Here is a 22,828-nt window from a genome sequence, read left to right as displayed (position 1 = left end):
AAGCATCTAAAACGTTTAAAAAAATACCATTGTGTAGGAAAGAATACCACCAGTAGTAGTAGTTAGAATAATACTCGTATTTAAAGAAATACCAATGTAATGATAACATTCGGTTACCTAAAAAAATTCTGACTAGATATACAGATGTTTTCAAGCAAATTTTCTTTAATCACTCTATAAATCACACAAATAAAAGAAAAGGTAGCTGTAATGTCGTATAAGGAAATCAAGGAGGCGGCCCTGGATAGAGTCAAATGGAGAGAGCTACACCGACAAGAGGCTAACTCTTAAATTTACGACGACGACTCTATAAATCTTCATATATTATGATCATTCTTTTTAAAAAAGTAGGCACTAGGTAGGTACTTATCTTTATTTGCTAATAAGTATAAAAGTCGACCCTGAAATTTAAACAGTAAAAAAATATTCAAATCAACATTTTTATCAAACTTATTATCCTCTCAAATCTCCAACCGATTAAAGCAATCTCCCCTTAAAACTTTACCGCGACTTTTCCTTCGGAATCCATTCATACTTTTCTTTGTATTTTGTCTTAAAATAACGATCTTTTCTATTTTTGTCGGCTCTTTTTAAAGCATTTGTACGCGTTAACTTCAATCTTGATTCAGGAAAGAAAACAGATGAGTTATGAAGCTTTTGGAAGCAATACTTATAACTCGTATAAATAAGTACAGTCCACAGAAGAAGTGAAGTGACTACGATGAACTGCTTAGAAGTACAGTCGTCATCAGATATATCAAAGCGGCCAAGGTGCTCATAAATATCTGAACACGCCTCTATATAGTCAAGGCGCTAGTTACCGTGTTCATATATTTTTGAGCACCTTTTATTCTACCGATAATACCTACCTATGTAGATGCAGCGAACCGGGTTGTAGAAAGGTGTTAATTGATTACAAGGATCCTACGAACTGAGATTAGAAAAAAAAAACCGGGCAAGTGCGAGTCGGACTCGCGCACGAAGGGTTCCGTACCATAATGCAAAAAACGGCAAAAAAAAACGGTCACCCATCCAAGTACTGACCCCTCCCGACGTTGCTTAACTTCGGTCATAAATCACGTTTGTTGTATGGGAGTCCCACTTAAATCTTTATTTTATTCTGTTTTTAGTATTTTTTGTTATAGCGGCAACATAAATACATCATCTGTGAAAATTTCAACTGTCTAGCTATCACGGTTCGTGAAATACAGCCTCGTGACAGACGGACGGACGGACGGACGGACGGACAGCGGAGTCTTAGTAATAGGGTCCCGTTTTATCCTTTGGGTATGGAACCCTAAAAATCGTAATATATTCATAGGTGCGGTACGAGCTCGTGTTTTAAAATATTTTTATAAATAATGATTGTTTTCCATTAGGTATTTATAAAAATATTTTTGTACACTTACTGTAACTACACTACATTATGAAATGATATGTTTTATCGTTTTGTTTATAAAAATATCTTCCAAAGACGAGAGGTCAGATTTCGTATTAATAAAACTTAACCTAGTTTCATTCTGGCATGGTAATTTCATCAAAACGCCACAAACCTAGATTGTCAACATATCTATATCGATAATCGATTACATTTTGCATACGAAAAGCGAAGATCGTCCATTCGATCCGCTTTGCGTGATCTCTACGATAAAAACTCACTTTCTGTTTATTTAATTGCAATGAATTCGTTTAATTACTCGTTATATAAATAAAACATTAGACACGGGTGTTGATAAATATTTGGATTTGTATGGCGACGGTTTGAGGCGGCGTTTTTGATGTGAAACTGACACGGTTGGAAGTTGGTACTAAATCATACAGATTTACATTTTCGTTTGTGAATTATGTTAAGATGTCTAACGCAGTCATGGATAGTGCCTATAAATCTCAAGCCATAGGAATTTGTAATGTTTATACAATTTGCCTTTGTCATACCTAAAAACAATTTATATAAGACTGATATTGTCAGTATCAAGAGTACGGTATCTGACTATGCGTCAAAAGTATCAAACATGCTCACATCTTAATAAAAAATATATGGCTACGTGGAAACGCTAGTGGTTAAGATATTTTTGAACGAAAGAAGAGATAGATTTATATTTATAAGAGTATTCGAAGGTTTGCCCGCTAACTACTATTTAGTATTGGTGGTGCTGACTGTAAGGTGGAGATTTTTTGCTGTTGAGTATTAAAAAAAAAGTATACATTTTTAGGGTTCCGTACCCAAAGGGTAAAACGGGACCCTATTACTAAGACTTCGCTGTCCGTCTGTCTGTCACCAGGCTGTATCTCGCGAACCGTGATAGCTAGACAGTTGAAATTTTCACAGATGATGTATTTCTGTTGCCGCTATAACAACAAATACTAAAAACAGAATAAAATAAAGATTTAAATGGGGCTCCGATACAACAAACGTGATTTTTGACCAAAGTTAAGCAACGTCGGGAGTGGTCAGTACTTGGATGGGTGACCGTTTTTTTTGCTTTTTTTTTTGTTTTTTTTTTGCATTATGGTACGGAACCCTTCGTGCGCGAGTCCGACTCGCACTTGCCCGGTTTTTTTTATCAAACGGCCTTCCACTAAAACTTTACCACCAATTTTACCACTGACGCTACGAGCCTTAACAATTTGACATGTGTGTATACTGTATATGTGTATAAACACAGAGTTACTTCTACCCTCCATAGTTTGAATATAGCAAACGTCAAAGCTCGCCAGTTGGGTAACTAAGTTCCTGTATATTGCAAGCTGTCAGGACAAGGCATTGTAATCGGTGCGGTCCGTCGCTTTGCCCGAAGCAATTCATGAAGCTTACTAACCACAATCCTCTATTAATACTAGTAGTTTGCCACAAACAGAAACCTCGCGAATGATGAGTCATATGTATTTTTATTTTTGTTTTCTATGGCGGGCGATCGGTGTTCATGTGATGTTTTTTTTTAAAAATGAAGTAAGTATCAGGCGCTACGGCTTGGACCCGGACCGTTTTAGCGGGAATCATCCTTAACTCCTAAACCTCAGGCCGATCCTTCTCATAGTTCCTTATTATGGCATTAGGGCAATAATGAATGGCTGAAGAATAATTGGAATGTCGTCTTACAACAGTTACAACCAAGAAAATTACAAACACGAGAGTTAAATTTTCATACATCACGCGCACACCCTTTTTACTTTCCTATACAACTCGCTCGCACTAATAATTATGTCAGTACGAGCGAGATGCATAGAAAGTAAGTTAAGTTCACGCTAGCGTTTATATCAGTGCCAAACTGGTGACAGCCACACTTGAAGGGGACGAATATACTTTTACGTGAACGAAGTCGCGAGTAGAAGGTAATGGGGTTTTATAAGCCTTTTACAGATCAAGCCCTGTCTGTTTTAAACCCTGGGTGAAGGGGTAGTTGCCCACGATGAAGCGTGGTTTAGCCTTCTTCACACTAGGCGAGAACTGAGACACCAGCGCGCCGCTCTCCCACCTTCGTCACCGTGCACGGCATTCTCCTGCCAGCTATGCGGTCGCGGCTGCCGCTCTCGCATTGGACTTAATAGTCATTTGCGAAAGTGCCGCACTCTTAATATGGACGCTGTCTAAACCATCATCTTATTGATGTTACAGGCCAATGATGATGATGATGATGACAGATCAAGCATATTCTAGATGTGAGCCGATAAGCGAGTGCAACGGTTCGTGAATAAGGGGATGTACTCAGTGACTTCATTAGTGCTGTGTGCTTTAGCGACGTTGACTCACGGTGACTTTAGGCTGCCCGCACACTATGATAATGTGAGGAAGACTTATAAACTAAGGTAAGACCGTCTACAGGCTCTCGAGACCTCTACAAGGCCAGCGGACCACTGGGTACCCTAAGGGTAAGATTTTTCTAGAGGTCCGTTGAAAAAATTTGTTCAACCCTTACCTGCCTATAAACATGTACCTACTTGGATTGTATTATTCACAACGCTGACTGATACATTTTCGTCACTACCTTGCATTAAAATATGTATTTTCGTCTTCTTCAATTTCAATTTAAGATTGGTGGAGTATTTTCCATTTCTCCCTCTCGTATGCCATATCCTTGACCTCTTGATACGACACGACACCAGCTTTTTCTTTATTCGGTCTACGTAGCTACGTCTTGGTCTGCCCCTGCGTCTCCTTTCTTTTATCTTGCCTTTAAAGAAGTTGTCGTGCCGTATCTAATGTCCAATCATTTTTCCCCGTCTGTTGTTGATGGTGTCCGTATCATCCTCTTCTCTTCTCCGTCAGTATCATCCTCTTCTATTTCACACTTAATACCTCTTCGTTCGTTATCTTCTAAGAAGATTTATCGAGAAGATGTATCTTCGAATCCATCAAAAAATACAAGAGTCAATTATACCTTATCGACTTGTCCGTTTGCAGCCAGCTTAAACAACTGAACTCTAGTCTAACATCGCTCAGCGTAATTGTAAAAGTTCAACAATGAGTTAGAGTGCTATTGTCGATTTATTAATTTCTTGCATTGCTCTCTCAACTCTGAAGGGTTGTTACCTAATGCTCAGTTTGATGGAATGTAGCTGGAATATGAGTCAATTGCAAAAAAATTTTTACATAGATAAGCACCTGTAATTAGTCTAAAGTTAATTGATTCCATTGTGTTACCACAGTTAAGCCATTTCTATTTAAGTTAGATGTATGAAAGTGTGTTAGCGTATGCTATAGACTTATATTATGTGTACGAATTAAGTACAATAAATACAATACAAATACAATTTGCATAGTTAATTTTCGTAACACGAATGAATCAATTTAGTTAAGACTAATCACAGCTTCTTAACTGCGCTTAATTACGTACAATTTTTTTGCAATTCATTCATATCTTCCTTCTCGTATCAAATATTGTAATGCCGTGCAAGAGATTTGACTCATATAATTGAACTAGCGACCCCGAGCTTCGCGTGGGCTACACAAAACCTTAAAAAAAATACACCTAAACTTTTCTCGAGAATCACTCTATTGATAGGTGAAAATCGCATGAAAATCCGTCCCGTAGTTTTCGAGTTTATCGCGAACATACATACACACAAACAGACAGACGCGGCGGGGGACTTTGTTTTATAAGATGTAGTGATTTTAGCCAATAGAAACTTTTATTGACAAATAACTTTTTTTTTTAAATAAGTAGCGGAAAATTGTGTATTAGGTAATATTACTGTGAATGGGGTACATTTATGGAGAAGGTACAACTTTTAGTGATATAAGTAAAGGACGACTCACGTTAGACCGGGCAGTGTCCGGACCGGAGCTTCCGGAGCTTACTTTTCTATGACATGACACGTGATGCTTTTCATAAAAAACGATGCGCCGGAATCTCCGAGTCGGACACGGCCCGGTCTAACGTGAGTCATCCTTAAGTCAGATAAGCGTCAGTCATATGGACCGTTTTTCGAAGTCCAAAGTGTATTGAAAGCTTCGTCCAATATATAGGTATGTGCTTTGCCGCTCTGTATAAAATATTATTATTAATTATGTTGTAATTTCTTTTAGTAATACCACTGTCAACTAGAATGAAAGTCAGGAACATAGACATTTCATTGTACATAAAAATTTAGAGTTTATGTATTATTTTGAAATAAAGTTACAAAGACAAGAAATTAAAACTAAATTATGTTGTATAGGTGCCTTGAAGTAAAAATAACAGAGTAACACTTCTGTATATTTTATGGACGACCAAAAAATACGATTGCATTAAAACGCAAACAAAATATTTCATCAAGTTAATGTCTCCAGAGCTTGCTACTCAAAATTCACCTCTGTCCCTTTTGATTAAAGTTTATTATGCCTTAAAACAATACTTAGTCTTAGAAATAAAAATGAGTTATGTAACATCTTTGACTAGGTGTAATTTGAACCTTAAGTACATTATTTTATAGTTTAAAATGCTTGAAAGGCTTAATAAGTGAAAAAGGGTCATTTTTTACGGCCTGTTAAACTAATATTTAATCTTGAATTCATTTGGTTTAACTTTCGTTTTATATTAATAGTATTAAGGGCAAAGGTTACCTCGTGGGTGACACTTAGGTGTTTGGTTTTATTATAATTTTATAGCCATTTTAATTATATATAAATTTAATTAAATTAGCTGGTGTAATCCTTGTTCTACAACCATTTATGGCTGAATTAGTAAATTAAGATAGTTACTTTTTTGAATTACAAATAAACTGTGTCAGGTATAACAAAACTTCATTGCCGTTATATAAAATTACTATGACGTGCTGTAATTTAGTAGATATAACGTGTACCAGTGGCGGCGCGTCCATAAAAGCCGATTCCCACCGGCTTGCCTGTTTTTGGACGTTTGAGCAGAGTTGTAAAGGAAATATGTAAGCCAAATTAAAGCCCCGGCTTGCCTATGGATATGTTTGAATTGTTTGACGCGCCGCCACTGACGTGTACCATAAGTTTGCCAGCCCATAACATTGTACATTTTTGCCTAATTTATTAACTCTGTAATAAAATTGTGGATTATTGCCCATTAGCAAAATTTTTTGGCTGGGTATGCATAAAAATATATGTATACAGAAACCAATAATGAAGAAATGTTAGCAAATAGGCTAGTTTGTCTTTAAAATAGTTATAAATTCAATTGGCGTTTTAATCATAAATAAAACAGGATTATAAAAACCTTTCATCATATTCATATGACAGTCCAAAAATTATTCGTGCCTTCCTAATTACAAAATTATTTAAAAATAACCATAAGTCATCAACTCATCAATAACCGTCACCCAGTTAATATTTAAATTAAAATACATTAATATTTATATGATATAAAATTATATCTAAATTCTTTTACCCTCGGAATATTAAAATCAAATTACTTTTTATGCTCGTAGGCAAAGAATATCAAAACACGATTATAAAATCCATATTTTTTCGCAATTGGGCATTTAAAGGTATCATCATCATCATCATTTTAGCCTCCAGTCGCCCACTGCTGAGCATAGGCCTCTCTTCGTGTACGCCACTTATCCCGGTCCTGGGCTAGTCTCATCCAGAAATGTCCCGCGATTTTTCGAATGTCATCCACCCAACGAGCCAAACGGACGCCAGGCGCTTCTTTCATCCGACAGCGGCCATCAATCCGTCAACATTTTGGTCCACTTGCCATCACTCTGCCTGGAAAAATGTCCCCCCCAATTCCATTTCAGCTTGGTGATGACGCCAATGGTATTATAAGGTATTAAATAGGGATATAGTTCAAAACATTTACAGTCTCGATTTATGTTGATACATATTCCCTTATTTGGTGCGGTCCAAGATGATACAGCAAATGATAATAAATGCCTTGTATTTAATTTGAATTATCCGGTAACTATCCGATCCGATCTTAACCCAGCAGTTGTAAAACACCGCCCTCGCTATTTAGGTCAAAAGGGTCAATAAACGGATGTGGTCGTGGGACACCTAAATTTAATTGTTGCTTCGGAACTCAAAGGGACCAAGATGAGGGTACGGAACCCTTAAAGAGCAAAGGGTTCGTGGTTTGTGTTATAAACAGTGTATCGAGATGAAAAAGTTTCTTCGTTCTAATGAGTGACACACGAACAGAAGGAATGATGGATATTGAACGACTGTATTAGTGACTGACCTACAGGCCAATTCGACCGTACCTACAGTGATATCAGAATGACATCTAACTGATGTCCGTACATGTTGGCGCGAATGAGACCCATGATAACTAAATAACTAGTCTCAGGCAAATGCAAAGGAAATACAAAACGACTTGATCACGTTCTTCACAGAAAAAATCAATGGACAGATTTTTTTATTATTGCATAATATAATGAGTTAGAGGAGTGAAAACAAATTCCATAAAAAAATTAAAATAGAAAAAAAAAATTAATGGTTTAGCTGTGGTTAATAACGGGAAGACCGAGGTAAGTTAAATTAAAACAGAAGTAAGTTGAAAGAACCTCAATTTTATCGTATTTATAATAGTTTTGAGACAAGGACGCATTGTAAAAATATTTTCTACGAGTATAATGTTATAAGGAAAATAAAGGAGACTACGTTTGTATGAAAAGGCGGCCCCGCTGTCATCCACTTTTGTCTTAAGGAACAAAAGTTCCACAGTTTTGCTGTCAATGTGTCCCATTTTAATTGCCAAGCCGTAGAAACTAACTGAAGTCAACTCTAAATAACTCGTAGGAACACTAAATAAATTAGCGCTCAACATACATTTGTCTAGCTCGCTTCGCGAAGCCGTCGCTTTACTTCGTGAATATCTAGTTTATATTTCACGAATTAAGTTGTTTCTTTGATTCAAAGTTACAATGATAGTGTGGAATTTTCACGAATATCCTTATGTTTATTTTTACATTAGTATCAGCAAAACTGAATCAAATTAATATTTCTGTCGGTTACCGCGATAATTACTCGTACTCATGGAATAAAAAGAAATAAATGGATTATATCGCGTGTAATTTTGTACATTATAATTTTGACTGAGGTGTATACCTACTAAAACTAGGTATATTTTTCCTCAGTCACCCGTTGACCACGAACGCTGTTAAAGGTTCGAAGAGTCGGGATGTATTTTAAATTCATTATACTCGATATAATCCGTTTAAATAGTTTTATGAATCACAATATATTATTAATCTTATTTGGCAATGCTTAAAAGTTCATTCTAACGTGTACAGTCGACGCCAAACTTATATTTCACCTTACTTTTGTTACAAGACGAAATATGTAAACAATCAAAAATCTTTGACGATGGCTGTACAACAGCTAAAAATTTTCATCGAGTTACTTTTCACAAACAACTTTGCATTTCATAAGAACAAATAATGCTTTTTGAGCTACGCTAGAAACTCATAACAATAAACATATATATTTCCAACTGCATTTCCCAGTATATTATTTTATTCCAAGTATTCCTGATAAGCTGAACAACATAGCTTTGAAATGTTTCACAGAATTTCTATGCAGTTGTCAGGATTTCTGAGTCCCTCCGCACAATAGATCGACATAATCTAACAGGGGTATTTTTGAAGTATTCCACGGAGTACTGAATATGCTCTAATCCAATAATGTCGTAGAGAAATAATGAATTTTAAAGTTGGTCTGTATGTCGTATTACATAATACGTTTGCAGAGGGGTTGTCAATTTGCCTGAGACTCTAGAAGTCTAGATACTTCTAGTGTTTATTACTAATACGTATCGAAAGATTGTGTTTAAAATTAATAGTTAAAAAAGGTATTTTCACTGTTATATTATATGTTTTTCGCATAGGTTGAAATATTAAAAATGCAAAATACCGTGAGTAAAGCTACACCTGTTACCTAAAAAGCGCGCAATAGTTATTTGTTTTACAAGGGGGCAAAGTTGTTGTTTAACCGCTCGTGCTATTGAGACACGAGCAAGCGAAAGATTCCAAACGTTATTAAATATTTATCATTCAAATTCGTCATTTAAAAGTCAATTCTATCAGTCAAGTTAAGGAAACAACTCAAAATTTTCATTCGTTTACTTTGCCACACATGTGCATGGATAAAACGCAACTTTCTCATTAATTACTAGAATCAGGTGTTACTTTGCGGAAATCTATATTAATCAACTACGTACCTACGTAGACTAGCACGTTATCTTTTCGCGGATTAGCAAAGTAACTATATTATAATTTTTAATTACTTACTCATTCGTTTTTGAACAATCAAGAGAGCATTTACCAGCTGGTGTGGTCAAAAAATATTTCACACGCTCTTTTCTCATTGGACATTTTCATGGAGTAGAGTATAAGTTTAACTTTTACGCATCATATCGCTCCACCCTGGCCACCCTTCCAGTATGTGACAGCCCTTAACCGTGTGACATGCGTGCATAAGTGTATTAGCCGCTCGATAGGCTTGTTAAAAATAACAGCATGGATTATTAGCCTCAAGGTCGCAGGAATACACACGAATGAGGTCATGTTATATTAAATAATCTATGGTTTGACACGGTTAAAAAGTACCTATAAGTTTCGACGAATTATTTTTCTAACATGGGTACACAGTACACAGTACACAGCATGGATACGGAGGGAGATATCACCTCCATACAATTTATAACTTTAAAACGCAAAATCTCGCAAATCTGCAGCAGTAAAATGCTTGTGTAATCTGACTCCATAGTCTCCATACGGTAAGTACCTTTGAAGCGGCAGGAACCCAGCGTGTCGTATGCGTTACTCCTTCACGTCACATAATTACGTAATGATTCGTGTAACATAAGTCATCTACGTATTACGTACCTGTAAAAAAGAAAAACATTTGTTATAAGATGGTTTTAATCTGAATGAAAAGAAAAAAAATATTTTATTAAATTAACATAATTCCGATGTGTCTTATGGTGACATTCCATTTCTAACTGCAGCTGCAATGCTGTCAATTTTACTATGGAAATTGACAATGACAGCGCCGCGTTCAGTACCGGTAGTGCAGCTGCGGTTAGAAATGGAATGTCACCATTATTCTCAAATATATTATTAAATTCTCCGTGTATTCACGGGACACTAAATACGCTAAAAGGTACATAATTTCTGCAATTCACCCAGGTACGTTATTATTATATTAGTCTCATTTTGTATGGGATTTCGAAGAGCACGTTTTGGAAACTCAAAATCCCGTACAAAATGACACGTAACGCAAACGCGTACGTCACGTCACGCCATCGAATGAAATGTACACTAGGGGTACATTCGAATTTTAAGATTTCTTCAAACAAAAACGTCACTTTTGTACGCTGACATAATATCCAATCCATATCGTATCTTTAGCAAATTTTTGACGTATCGTAACCAATCAGGCCGTATTTTCGAATCAGGGGGCCGATATTTGAATTTCGATCGCTCGATTTCGTCACTCGAAAATCGGTGGAAAACGGCGAAATGCTAATTTTTTAAATACGAGCGTTCGAAATTTGGCATCTAGTGGTAGTGACCACTCGATTTCAATTCTATTAGTAGAATTTAAACGCCTAGTAGTGGAGATATAATTAAACGAAATACACGAAATCGAGTGGTCGAATTTCAAAAATCGGCCTCAGGTCGTAAGTCACTTCCAACATCACAAGTCTCATAGCGACGTTAATTCTGCCTTGACTAGTCCACTTTATAGCAACACTAGTGTTCAGACTAGACTGACGCGATAGCACAAAGCTGTGATAACGCCGCAGGCTTGGCTTGCTCTGCTCTCTGGCAATTCACATGCAGATGATTGGATTGGAGGTTTAAGATGATCTAGATGTTGATTGAAGATAAACTAGATTATAAACTGGTTAAGCTTAAGAGGATAGTGGACGAACTCTCCATCAAGGCTCGGAACCGGTTTTTTCTTCATACAAAAAATACCGGTACCTATTATTACGTTCTTTTTCGTTCTTTGGTTTATTATTTCATTTTTGATGGGTCAATCTAATAATACGAAGTCGTTACCTAAATACATGATTCAGTCCTACGAAAAGAGCATGTGGTGACCATAAACTCCACACTACCGACTTCTCCAGCGGGCCCGTAGTCAGGCGACGGCGAGAGCGGCCCGCAGCCTGGCGGTCCCTGGCTGTGACGTCACGCCCCCACCGCGGCGCGACCGGCCGGAGCTCAGTTCATCGCCTGCGCTCGGACAGAGGCTCCCAGAGATTCGCACTGAACGCACGCCGCTTTTCTCCGCCTTATCGCTAGCCTCTGCTTACGCGCGTTACATCTATATTGTACATAGCTTCTTTCTGTCGCCTAACTTTCTTCCGCACTTTGCACGCATTTTGTTATTTTATTTTCTTAGTTATTATAAACTTTATATGGATCTGCGAGTTTAATTTCTACGCCGCTGAATAGGAATCCATATCTGGTGACCCCGACGTGATCTTTTTTAAAACGCGATGTCGGACACGGAGCGCGAGCAGACAAAGGAGACAGCGAGCGGGGCAAAGGTCAATCCGCCGGGCAAGACGGAAAACGTGGCCGCGGCTCCCTCGTCGGATAATGGCGTCGCGGAACCTTTAGTGTACGGCGCAGTGAATCGAGTTGCTGTTCGTTTGCCCCCGTTCTGGCCAGATGACCCAGAAATTTGGTTCGCCCAGGTGGAGGCGCAGTTTGAAGTTGCGGGTACGAAGACTGACTCCACTAAATTCTACACCGTGGTGCAGCAGCTAGATCAGAACGCCGCCAGGGAAGTACGTGACATAATTACAAATCCACCCACGAAAGACAGGTATGAAAAATTAAAATATGAATTGGTGCGGCGGTTATCGATGTCACGTGACGAACGCTTACGGAAACTTCTAGTAAAGGAGGAGCTAGGCGATTTAAAACCGTCCCAGTTTCTGCGTAAATTACAATCGCTAGCAGGATCAGGAGTGAGTGACGAATTTTTAAGATCGCTGTGGTCGAGCCGTCTGCCAATTAATGTCCAGCAAATTATCGCTTCGCAAAATGTAAACCTCAGTGATTTAGCAGATGTAGCTGATAAAATAACGGAGATTTCACCGCCTAATAATGTACTTCAAGTAGCTAGCACCAGCTCGGCGGCCGTTCAGCAGTTGTCATTTGAGGGTATGCTTTCAAAAATGGAAGAGTTGATCACCAGCCGTATTAAATCTGAAATTACCCAACAGATCTCTCAGCTGAACATTCGAGAACGACGGGGCCGCAGCCGCACGCCACAGGGACGAGGCAACCGTTTAGCCCGGTCTAGAAGCAGGGGTCGTCAACATTCGCAGAGCCGTACTCCAGGTATTTGTTGGTACCATAATTTATTTGGGGATGACGCCGAGAAATGCACCGTCCCCTGTAGTTATAAATCTTCGGGAAACTTAAACGACAGTCAGTAGAGGCGGCAAATGACTGTCTTAAACCTACCAGCCGCTTATTTGTCACAGACAAGAATACAAAGGTGCAATTCTTAATAGATACAGGCTCAGATCTTTGCGTTTTGCCACGTAGGTTCGCCCGGGACAACAGAAGGCCAACCGGTTACAGCCTGACTGCTGCAAATAGCACAGTTATCAAAACTTATGGGACAATTAAGCTGCATCCAGAATTAGGCCTGCGGCGCGATTTCGCCTGGAATTTCGTGGTGGCTGACGTAGATAGGCCGATCATTGGCGCTGATTTTCTTTCATTTTACGGGTTGCTTGTTGATTGCAGAAACAGGCGCTTATTGGACAGTTTGACCTTATTGTCAACTACCGGCGTGGTCAAGACCTGCCAGCCGCCGAGCATCAAAGCTATTTCGGGTAACACAGAGTACCATAAACTTCTGGCGCAGTACCCGGACCTCACCAAGCCATCCGGCATCATGAGAGAGGTAAAGCATTCGACTGTCCATTATATACGCACTACGGCTGGACCACCTGTTTTCTGCAGACCTCGACGATTAGCACCCGACCGTTTGAAAGTAGCAAAAGATCAATTTGACGAGATGCTTCATGATGAAACAGCTAGACGCTCAGATTCTCCTTGGGCATCTGCATTGCACCTGGCACCGAAGAAGGGCCGTGCGGCGACTACCGTGCTCTAAACGCACGCACGGTACCTGACAGGTATCCTATCAGACACATAGAAGACTTCTCGCTCAGACTAGCTGGTTCTAAGATATTCTCGACACTGGATTTGGTGAAGGCTTACAACCAAATCCCAGTATATCCTGAAGATATTCCCAAATCTGCCATTACGACGCCGTTTGGATTGTTCGAATTTCCGTACATGTCGTTTGGGCTCAGGAATGCGGCTCAAACATTCCAACGCTTCATGGACGAAGTTCTACGGGGTTTAGACTTCTGTTTTTCCTATATCGACGATATTTTGATTTTTTCCCAGACCCACGAGCAACACCTGGAGCACCTGAAGCAGCTGTTTCAGCGCCTAAACGAGTATGGCATTCTACTGAACGAGGCCAAATGCAGCTTTGGTGTAAGTGAAGTCGTTTTTCTGGGGTATAGCATATCAGCAGAAGGCGCACGTCCGCCGGAATCGAAAGTCACAGCCATCCAGCAGTTCACGGCACCTGAAACAGCAAAAGGTTTGAGAAGATTTCTCGGAATGCTCAATTTTTATAGGCGTTTCTTACCCAAGGCTGCAGAAGAACAGGCAGTTCTACACGGCATGTTGGCCGGTTCTCACGTCAAGGACTCTAAGGTCCTAACCTGGACCCCACAGCTTCTGAACGCTTTTGAAAGATGTAAGTCCAGCTTGTCAAAAGCTACTTTACTGTCTCATCCAGTCCAAGACGCTCCACTGGCTCTAGTAACAGACGCTTCCAATACAGCCATAGGGTCGGTAATTGAGCAAATAATAGATGGCCAGTCACAACCTCTGGCGTTCTTTTCAAAGAAATTGAACAATGCAAAGAAACAGTACAGCGCATATGACCGTGAACTGCTGGCGATATATGAGAGCATAAAACACTTCCGCCACATGATCGAGGGACGACATTTCGTAATCTATACGGACCACAAACCGATTACGTTTGCGTTCACGCAAAAGGACCGCACCTGTTCTCCTCGTCAGTTCAACTACCTCGACCTAATTTCTCAATTTACAACAGACATTCGGCATATTTCAGGAAAGGATAACCTGACTGCCGATGCCCTTTCTAGGATTGAAGCCATTTCAACTCCTGTCGACCTGGAGAAGTTAGCACGCCTACAGCAGAACGATGCCGAGTTGCAGAACCTTATGTCCAGCGGTTCATCACTACAGCTAAAACGTGTACCGATACGAGGTATGAATATTTCCATAACTTGCGATGTCTCTCAGTCGAAGCCACGACCGTTCATCACAAAGGAACTACGTCACCAAGTGTTCCAGTCTGTCCACGGAATGAGCCATCCAGGCGCGAAAACTACGACCAAACTGGTAACAGACAGATTCGTTTGGCCCTCCGTGCGTAAGGACTTGCGAACCTGGGTCCAGAGCTGCGAGTCGTGCCAACGCGCAAAGATCCAGAGACACACTTCTGCACCCCTGGGAGATTTCGAACTTACAGGAACCAGGTTTTCTCATGTTCACATAGACCTCGTGGGACCCCTACCATCGTCATGCGACAACCGATACTGTTTAACTGCTATAGACCGATTTACACGCTGGCCGGAAGTCGTACCGCTGCAAAATATCAGCGCTGAGACGGTAGCTAAGGCATTTTGTGATACATGGATTTCAAGGTTTGGTTGTCCACAGATCGTGACCACTGACCAAGGCCGGCAGTTCGAGTCCCATCTATTTAAAGAACTCTCCAGGCTGTGTGGCATTCAACTGCGACGCACCACAGCGTACCATCCGGCTGCCAACGGCATGTGCGAGAGGTTGCACCGAACTTTGAAGGCCGCTATAATGGCCCACAATGAGATACGATGGACAGACGCCCTACCCATCGTGCTTTTGGGTCTACGGACGGCGTGGAAGGAAGACTTACACTGCTCAGCGGCAGAAATGGTCTATGGTGAGCCTCTGAGGATCCCTGGTGAGTTTTTACAACCACATTCTGCGAATAAGGTCCAGCCAGTGGGTTTTGTTTCCCAGCTGAGGCAGCACATAGCTAAAATCAGACCTACTCCTGTTTCAAGGCATGGTACGAAGTCAGTTTTTGTCCATAAAGACCTCAAAACCTCAAGCCATGTATTTTTAAGAAAAGACCATCTTAGAGGGTCCTTGGAAGCTCCGTACACAGGTCCACTGAAAGTCTTGAAGCGAACCGATAAAACTATAACTCTAGACCTACAGAGAGGACCAGTAACAGTTTCGATCGACAGAGTCAAACCAGCTTATGTGGTGACTGACGACAGTTCATCTCAATCCCAAGTTAGCGTCTGTCCGTCTGAAGTCGTCAGGACGACACGCTCGGGCAGAAAAGTAACTTTTCCTGATTTTTATGTCGCAGGGCCATAAATCTCCAAGGGGGGTGGTGTGGTGACCATAAACTCCACACTACCGACTTCTCCAGCGGGCCCGTAGTCAGGCGACGGCGAGAGCGGCCCGCAGCCTGGCGGTCCCTGGCTGTGACGTCACGCCCCCACCGCGGCGCGACCGGCCGGAGCTCAGTTCATCGCCTGCGCTCGGACAGAGGCTCCCAGAGATTCGCACTGAACGCACGCCGCTTTTCTCCGCCTTATCGCTAGCCTCTGCTTACGCGCGTTACATCTATATTGTACATAGCTTCTTTCTGTCGCCTAACTTTCTTCCGCACTTTGCACGCATTTTGTTATTTTATTTTCTTAGTTATTATAAACTTTATATGGATCTGCGAGTTTAATTTCTACGCCGCTGAATAGGAATCCATAAGCAAAAAATTATTAAAAATATTGGGCTATTTTGGGATTTAAAAAAAAACCGGTTCCGAGCCCTGCTCTCCATACAAACGTAGTCCTCATTTTCTCCCAGGATTATTTTTACACAATTTATTGTATATTATTGCCCTTTCGTTTGACTTTTATCGTTTTTTTTTATTATTATAAGAGTTAGGAGCGAAAAACAAATTACATACCAATTTTTTATGGTCATTTTACCTCTAAGCACCCTCTAAGCTAGATCATCTATTAAAATATACTCATATGCACAACTTTTTCCACTACAGACAATTAGTTTTTCACAAAGCTCTACAAAAGGAAAATTCCACACCAGTCTTTTTCAACGCTAAACTCTGTCCATTCCTTTCTAATTAAATCACTTACAGACATAATTACCACCCCATTTGATTGATCGGACTTATCAAATTGACCCACCTAATGACACCCGTGAAATTCACATTAAATATCCATTAGCACTAAATGTACGTTTTTCATTCGTATTTGTATCAAATAATGTGCGAAGTTGCCACTCGAAGCCCGCCCAACTTTTGCAATAAAATTGTTCGTGTGTGGGCCAGTTCACAAGCTTTAGTGTTTCAGTTTTGGACTCGTGTGTAAATAGAGAGAACTCATTCTACAGATGTAGTGCATAATTGTTTTCCATCGCGCTTTCTAACGTTCGTATTTGTCATGCTACTTCAGTCAACCTCAGTACTTTTTGTGCCGAGACTGACTGAAATAGCAAGACACGTTCGTTTCCGTGAAAATACGATGGCATATGCATTAAATCTGTAGCGTCTGTTAAAGTGACCGCTAGAGGCGCTGTACAATGATTCTGTATACCAGCGGTCGGTAACCAGCGGCCCGCGGGCCGCATGCGGCCCGCGAGCCTGCCTGATTATTTTGTATGTAATATTGACAAACGACAATGTCTGATAAAGTCATAAATATTAACAAAGTGCGGCCCGCGTCCACTTCGTTAACTGCTATGTGGCCCTTGGCTGCTAAAAGGTCGCCGACCGCTACTGTATACAAATCGTTTTTGATGCCGCTATGAAGAAGGGTGTAGAGTGAAAGCTGGCGTCTTCACTTCACTTCAACTTCAACATTTATTCAGCAAATAGGCCACAAGGACACTTTTACATGTATTGTCAACATCGAATTTACATACAAGCAAAAATAATAATAATACATCAACAATCGAATTTAAACTGTTGTGAGACATACTAACATTGAATAATTTTACGGTTTAGACTCACTTGTTTTTAGTCACTCGCGCGACATGTTTCGGAGAGCCCAGTACGGTTACCATCAGTTTGTCACTGACATAAACGCCGTCGAGAACGTAATTTACTTTCTATACATCCCGTTTGCACTAATATGCGAGTGCGAGCGAGATGTATAGAAAGTAAATTACGTTCTCGACGGCGTTTATGTCAGTGACAAACTGATGGTAACCGTATAGGTCTCCTTTCTCAAGCACTAACAGTGCGAGCAGCGTTCACGACGGCCGTGTATCGCTTACTCAATAAGCGATACACCCGCCGAACAACTATAAAATACAACTAACTGCAACTAACCAATTCAAACTAACGTAACTAACGTATTACAATTACTTAGAGAGGTATATGGTCTCTTAATGTCGAATTACATTAAAAAACTACAATAATAATATAAAAAAGGGTGGATGAGAAGGGAGAAGAGTCGTGGAATGTATTGGGCCTTATACATTCCACGACTCTTCTCTTTCCGAACAGACTGTCGGCTCGATTCGGAAAATGAATTAGATTTCTACTAGACTTCAACAAGTTACGATACGGATAATTTAAAGATATTTGTAAGATAGATATGTCAAATTTGACGTTTCCGCGATTATGGAGGTCCTCTTGAACGATTTCGACAAGTTATGACTTAGATATCCAAGTCACATCTAGTCGATATCTAATGTAGATCTAGTTGATCTCTAAATCGTCTCAAGATCTTGTGATTATCTCGAAATCCGAATAGGCCTGTGTACCTCTTAATCTTGTAACTCGCGCCGTACATTGCTGAATCTGCTGAACGTTGCAATGCGATGATACCACCGTTATGTGTGGTTACCCTACATCGGGACGTGTCTCGTATTTGTTCTGTTCGAAACCAATTGTCTTGTAGTGTGGCCATACTTCTTATCGTGTTAGGATACATATAACGGATATAGAAGGTGTTTATTTATTTATTTTAAATTTTAGGCCGTCGACTTAAGCAAAAGGGAGAAGAGAAGATCCCCGCTCCAAATCGTTTCTGGTGCAGAGGCTGTCCATATTAGCCATCCAGCGGGGTAATGCCGTGAGCATTATGGGCACTTTTGCACCGAAAGCGATAAAGAACGGGTCTGACTAATAGTTACTTTCTTTGTAATCATTTAAGATGTAAAATTCCTATGGAATAATATATTCTAATTCTAAGGAATAAAACTTTAAACATTATTGCTCATAAAAAAGAGTACAACAAGCGGACTTAATGACACTACAGGCATTTTCTACCAGCCAACCATAGGGCAAAACAGAAAAGTACTCTTATGTAGAAATGGAAAGGTATTTATGTATATAAAAGGAAACTTCTTCTCTTTTGAAAATTATGTTCATGTTTTGTAACTTAAGGTGACGTACAGTTGGAAACTGCAGCTGCATTAACACAGTAGCACAGCACAGCTGCAGTCGACATCTAAACGTCACCTTTACTGCAACAATAATGCTGGTGTAGTCAACCCGAATGGTACCTTTATTCTATTGTGCACAAGACTAGGCACAATCACAATAGACTGTGACACATCACAGTATATCTAGATATAGAGCTCGAGGTAACGTTGTGTTAGTGCCTAGGCACTAAGCTATCTAGGCAACGTTAGACCCATTGAGGCTCTCAGGACACTCAGATTACGCCATGGTACTTGTAGGTATCAAATACTGAGTATCAGCGCCACAAAGATTAGGTATATAAGTACCAAATACATAGTAAATTTGGCATGAACATTTACGTTACATTATATCTAGGTAAGCCAAGAAAGAAGAGAAACAAATCAGAAAGAAACAAGCCAATAGAATTCTTATTGTTAAGAGTGGCCAATTACCATGTAGTGGCCAATGAATATAGCAGTCACCCTACTTGGGTATTTATTAGATTTTTGACTAACATTGTCCCTTCAGATACAGTCTCAATTCTTACAAACAACGCATAACAATGAACACCTATCAAAAACAATTAACCATCGCCAAAACCGCCTCCGACGCACGCAAACCCAAAAGGAGACGTTTCAATTTTCCAACCAATACCCACTCTAATTCCAACCTTAAAACCACGACACTAAAGTCAAATTTTCTTTAGCAACGTTTAAATTTTTCAATCAACAGTTTCCCAGTCGAATTTAAACCTTAACCTAAGTGAATAAAGTTGAAGTTTATTTGGCTAAGTTTGTGATGTTTTCTTAATTCCTAAGTATTTAATCCGTCGGACTTTCCCGGATCCGAAGGAACCGCAAATAAGCTTTGTTCTAATAACATGCGGTGGGTCTGAGTTGAACGATTTTAGAGGTTTAGTCCTTGATTAGAACTGTCGCGGTGGCACGTATTTATCGCGCGTGACATGATAAAGTGATATAATATTTAAATCTTTCGCGTTTTGAACACATTTATAGACGGGTCTAACGCGAATTCTGTTTTGACACACAAACGATTTGATGCACAAATCTCTGTTTTGACATTTTGCTGGGACATCAGTCAGCCGCGACCACGACCAGTGAAACCTGTGTCGAAACGTCGGTAAATAAAGGTAATTGAATAAAATTCGCGTTAGACCCGTCTATAAATGTGAGTTAATATGATAAAGTGACATGATATGACGTGAAATCACTATCACTACTCCTTATAAAACAAAGTCCCCCGCCGCGTCTGTCTGTTTGTTTGTGTGTTTGTTTGTATGTTCGCGATAAACTCAAAAACTTCTAAACGGATTTTCATGCGGTTTTTACCTATCAATAAATAACTTGAGGAAGGTTTTGGTGTCGTATAATTTGAAAAACCTCGTGCGAAGCCGGGGCCGGTCGCTAGTGATAATTATAAGGTTTTTTTTTCTAGTAACATGCGTGGTGGTGGTTTGAGTAGGGGAGACCGAGGTGAGTTGTGACAGAGGAGAGTTGTGACATCGTTGATTTTTTGGAATCTATTCACTAAAAACAAGGTCGCAATTAATAGCGCGCCTTTGTTAGTTCAAGTTACGAGCTAACAAACGCACACTGTTGCGAGCTCGTTAACATTCATAAGATTCCAAAAAATCGACAATGTAACAACTTTTCTCTGTCAAAACTCACCTCGGTCTCCCCTAATGAACGATTTGGGTTTTCGCCTTAAGAGGCCCACTGATTAACAGTCCGCCGGACGGTACCGGCCTGTCAGTTAGAACAAAATTTTGACAGTTCCGAACAACTGACAGGCCGATACCGTCCGGCGGACTGTTAATCAGTGGGCTCCTTTAGCTAATGTAAAGTATACGGGACTTTACAACACCAAGCGATAGTTTAGTTTAGTTTAGTTTAGTTTATTGATCTCTCAATACAATTTTCATAGTTAATGTAAAAGAATACAGAAGCAATTACTTATCGTATAGCGATCGTCAGGATACAAAACAAAGCAAATAATTAAATTACAATTGATATTATAGTTGAAAATACAATGGTATATAAATATATCACAAAATATTAGTAATGTCAAAATATTCAAATATAATAATAAGATATAATAAGCGTAACAAATTCATAACCAGTTATTAATCAAAACACGCCTCCGTGTCGTCAATATCGCTACAAAAACCTCGATGAATAATTTTGACCGCAATAAAAACGTCAATAAACTCTCGTCCCGAAACCAGATTTTTAACTGAAAATTTATTTTCGGTAGTAGATAGAGAGAAAATGTGTTTTTTTCAGCTTTCAATTGATATATGACCCTTAAGTAGGTACACGGTAGGGGAGATTGGGGAGACTTAAATTATAAAACCTTAAGTCAATGAATAAATAAATAAAAATTTATAAGTTTTCACAAGAATCAAGCCCTTACCCACTTGAGACATTACATGTCATTCGCAATGATTACCCAGTAACATATACGAGTATACAATTTATCGATACTGTATTCTACTCCTAGGTAATAAATCTACCCTAATGTTCCTCAATGCAAACATAAAGTTATAATAATGTTGACACGAAGCCAATAATGCTTCAGAACCAACCAATATTTAACGATATATTACCTTTAGCCTTGCGTCATTTTGTATCTAATAAGGATAACGTTTCAATATCAAGCAATATCTTAATGATTCATGTGTCGTTGCGTATAAAAAGGATCCATAGAACAATTTGCACCCTCACCCATTTGCATTTGCACTGCATTTGCTCCATGTGCATTTGTCACCCTCTTTTCACTTTCTCCTCTCATCTACTCAAAGGTTAACTGGAAGAGATCCCTCAAAGGGATAAGTTGGCCTTTGTACTTCTTACTAATCGTATGTTATTTTTAATGTCTTTTTGTACAATAAAGAGTTTACTACTACTACTACAATTGATTATATATTTATACATTCTTTCTTAAATAGTACCTACAGGCGCCATCAGATATATAGGAGCGGCCAAGGTGCTCAAAAATATCTGAACACGCACCTAACGCCAGGACAATAGAGGTGTGTTCAGATATTTGTGGCCTTGGCCGCTTCGATATATCTGATGGCACCAGCCAAGCCTTCAACTAGTCCGTAGACTATAGTATAACTTCTTACCAACCGCCTAAGTTAAACGGCAAACCGCGCGAAGGACCCTTGTACGGAACGACACATAATTCGTGTAGTTAATATGTATCTTCTAAATTCCGTTCATTGCCTGAGGTATTAATAATATTAATATGTGACCTTGAGGCCCACAGCTATATTGCTGACATAACTTGATATCGGTCTTAGTCAAATTAGATAGTTCCCGACACAGAGCGAAGTAATTATATTGCCTGTGGCGTGAATTTAATTGAACAACATATATGTATATTATTGGTACCCAAGGCTTCGAGACGAGAAGTTACTAATTTCAAAACAAGGAATTTGAAGTTTTTTCAAAGGATAGGCAAACGAGCAAATGAATCGTATAATGGCAAGCAATTATCCTGTCACACTTTCGTACGAATTTATAAGTGCGACAGAGAGGCAATACGTCGTGATTCGCGGTAGGCCCTCTGATATATAGCGCGACAACAGGGGCCCGTTTCTCAAAAGCTTGTAACTTTTTATACAAGTGGAAGTCCCTTTTTAACAAAAGCTGTCAAAAAGTGACATCCGCTTGTATTACAAGTTACAAGCTTTTGAGAAACAGGCCCAAGGTACTGCTAATGCAGCTGACAATGCAGTCAGTCAAAATCGATGTTGCTGCCCGGATTTTTGACAGTGGCAGCAATGCCGTTCGCAACTTGGCAGTAAGGTCACGCCGCAATTCTGCAGCAGCAATT

At 39.7% G+C, this 22,828-nt stretch overlaps 1 protein-coding gene and 1 long non-coding RNA gene across 2 annotated transcripts in view; one reads left to right on the top strand and one right to left on the bottom strand.

Moving 5' to 3' along the window:
* Window positions 1-22,828, bottom strand: part of LOC134801853 (protein madd-4) — a 490,229-nt gene that overhangs the window by 392,623 nt on the left and 74,778 nt on the right. The window lies entirely within an intron of this gene.
* Window positions 15,058-16,260, top strand: LOC134798937 (uncharacterized). Its single transcript, XR_010145287.1, has 2 exons — window positions 15,058-15,484; window positions 15,902-16,260. It is a non-coding gene; the product is annotated as an uncharacterized LOC134798937 (long non-coding RNA).

The sequence above is a fragment of the Cydia splendana genome, chromosome 2, assembly GCF_910591565.1.
Source record: "Cydia splendana chromosome 2, ilCydSple1.2, whole genome shotgun sequence".
Lineage (NCBI taxonomy): Eukaryota > Metazoa > Arthropoda > Insecta > Lepidoptera > Tortricidae > Cydia > Cydia splendana.
Note: the sequence above shows the minus strand (reverse complement) of the source record. Positions and strands in the feature narration are given on the sequence as shown.